This window comes from Tiliqua scincoides, chromosome 6 (assembly GCF_035046505.1).
Source record: "Tiliqua scincoides isolate rTilSci1 chromosome 6, rTilSci1.hap2, whole genome shotgun sequence".
In the NCBI taxonomy this organism is placed as follows: Eukaryota; Metazoa; Chordata; class Lepidosauria; order Squamata; family Scincidae; genus Tiliqua; species Tiliqua scincoides.
This window is the reverse complement of record NC_089826.1, coordinates 8681991-8685254: the sequence shown is the minus strand read 5'-3', so window position 1 is coordinate 8685254 and position 3264 is coordinate 8681991.

The window sequence follows — 3264 nt, the reverse complement described above, 5'->3', positions numbered from 1 at the left end:
AAGTTGGTTAGGATTGTGACCTAAGTTTCTCAGGCACCTGAATGTGCCCTGCAAGCTGTCCTCCCAGAATGGCTCTAAAGGGGAGGGGGTTGTTTGCACAGTGCATTCAGGCAGCTGCAAAACTTAGTGCTTTGCACCCCCTCTAGCTACGCCACTGCTGGGATGTCAGGGATTTATCTTTGAGCCTTATATGCAACGTGTACCGTGTGCTCTGCGATTGATTTACAACCTGTCCCCAATCAGGGCCTCACCCATGATCCAACAGTCCCCCAACATTTTGAACCTGTCCCCAATCAGGGCTTCACTCATGATCCAACAGTCCCCCAACATTTTGAACGGGTCATGCCATGCCAACGCTGTCATCAGAATTGATGGAAGACATTTAAAACCATGAATAACAAATGCATTTTAGTTTGCCTGAGATCTAGAACATTCTGGATGTTGAAAATACACTTTAGCTTTATTTGTTGTGCTGATTAGACTCCATCGCAAGCTGCGTAGACAACGGTCACATGGCATTCCTAGCCACCCAGGTGCTGTAAAACTACCATGCCAGACAAAATGGGCACTTTTCTCTTTCCAATGAAACGGCACAAGACACTGTGGCGTTTTGCCTTATGGATGTGGATTTTCAATCTGTGCCTAAGGCAAATTGTCACTGGTTCTGAAAATCCTATTGATTCTGTTCTGGCAAGAAGTCTCTTCTTGGCTCACTTACCAAAAGCCATCACTGTGATGGAGCTGGCACAGGGCTCTATCCTGACAGGCCCACAAGCTACTGTATTTCTCAAAGCCATATGGGCTTGAGACAAGAAGCCAACTGTGAGGCAGTTGAGGGGGGGGGAACCTTACAGGATGATGTGGCTGTGCACCAAAGCTGGTCATTGGGGGCATCACACAAGTTGTGCCTCCTTCCTTTCTTTAACATATTTGTATCTTTCCTGCCCTTCAGTTTTTCCAGGGCAGCCTTAGACACCAAAAATTAAAACATAAAGTACAAAAAGACACACAAAACCCAACTCGCAATAACATTAAAGTCGGGAAAAATAAAAACAGGGATCACCTCAGGTCTTGCTGAATGACTTTTTAATGTTTGTGTGTGTGTTTGATTCTAGCATGCTAGAAACACAAAGTCTTAGTTCACTTATGAAAGTGCCAGCTGGTCTGGCTAAGGGTGAAGCAATACCCTGTCATTAACCCTCTTTTAAGACCAAAGAAAGCTTAAAGCAGAAGTAGTTTCCTCTTTCCCAGCCAGGATTTTACAGTTGGCTAGCGGTTGTGAACATTATGCTTTTCTGAGTTGGAAGTCAGCCCTTGCATGGCCTCATGGTCAGGTGGCATCTGGCTGTAACCCTCAAGACATGAGAGCCAGGGTGGGAAACCGGAAATTGAACTCGATGGCTTTGATATGCAAATTGTGAGACTCATCCAATCCAGCAGTCCCGTTCTTAAGAATGGCCAATTATTACTTTTAAAAGGTTCATCCCAACCATCATAGCAAGTACTCGAGGCTTAAATAAAGTAGTTTTTTTTAAAGAACAAATATTTTTAAAAGTTGGACACTTCTGAGAAACCTACAAGCAAAGTTTGAAAGCAAAGTGCACTTGATCTTCAGAGATGATTATCCTTTCTTTTCCCTTGACTGTGTTACACAGAGACTAATGTCCATCCTTTCCCAACTAATCCATGACTCATGTAGGTGACCACAGACGTTCTGTTGCGACACACATGCCCTTTCTAATTGCGTATTCCTCTTGTGCCGGTTAGGAGAACTAGTGCTTATTGGAAACAGTGCAAAGCAGACCGAAACCCACTTGAACAGGGTGTGTTGTAAGTGCTGACTGCATCCCAGTCACAGAATACAGGGCACAAGTATTAGGGGTAGGGCTTCAGGGAGCCCCCAAGCCTGTAAAGTGACTCAGAAAGCTGGCTAGGAACAGGGCAGACATTAATTTCTAAAGTAAGAAGTGCTGACACCGCTTTCTGTAGGAAGAATGTGCCTTTCCTTGCAATCCCAGGTGAATGGGGACTGCTTGTGGTAACTATGGTCAAACTACAAGAGGAAAGAAGCACACACTTTGTGTCTGTCCTTGGTTTCATTACAATAGCAGCTATATCAGGGATCCCATAGACCAGGGTTTTTCAAACTGGGGCGTCGCAATGCCCCAAGCCTGCAGGCTGCCCCCTTAAGGGGCAGGGGCAGCCTGGAGGCAGGGAGCGCATCCACTTTCACTGCTGCGGGGAGCCCTGCTGCCTGTCACACTGGACTCCCCGCACCCCCAGGAGGCTGCAGGGGCTTGGGTACATGCAGGTGTGGTATGTGTGGGTACGTCCCGCCCACACAAGAACTCTCCCAGAGAGTTTGAGAACCACTGGCATAGACTCATACTTTGGCAGGACGAGGGCCCACGTTCCCAGACCCGGTGAAGAGGTAAAGCTGCTATTTATGAAGATAATGTTTGGTGTTTGGGCCGCCAATACAGAGACAGGTGGCTTTGATTCAGTTTCAGGAACTACAAGGTAGTTCCTTATATTTTAATGGGCACATCCAATTCCCTGGAGGGCAGGACCCCCTGAAGTCTTTTTCCTGACAACTGGACGTTGCAGTTTTTCAAGCCACCAGCATAGCAGCAATCAAGACAGCCAGTATCTGCCACCCACACGGAGGTGCCAGCTCACCAACATTGATTCCTCATGCACCTGGCCCAGCTGTTTCACCAGGTCCCTGTGCACTGCGGAGGTGACTGTGTGAGGCTGACTTCCCGTGCAAAGTCGAACTGGTCCCGAAGTTCCTGTTGCGACAGCAAAAGGCAAAGCAGGAAAGCAGCACCACTGTTGAAAACAGAGTTAATCATGTTAATATGCAACCACACGGTGATTAGTGACCGGAATCGAGTCAGTAGGCCCAGAAAGAAAAGCAGCCCATGATTACTCAGCACTTCTGGGGATAGCCATAACCCTTTCCACAGAGGTTTGCCTTTGGCATTTTTGTGTCAGCCAAGAGTGATGTGAATGAGGCATTATTAATAAACCGGGCAGGTCGGCAGCAAATGAATAGCAAGCCTTCCTTCACCCACTTGTAATGGACTCTGGCACTTGCTTCCATGCAAGTTCTTTTTCACTCTCCACATAGCCATGAGATGTTGCCAGGGAACAGGATTGTTCCATATGAGAGTCAGCCATTAAATCCAGTGGTGCCTGCCTCTCTCTCTCTCTCTCTCTCTCTCTCTCTCTCTCTCTCTCTCTCTCTCTCTGTTCTTGCTT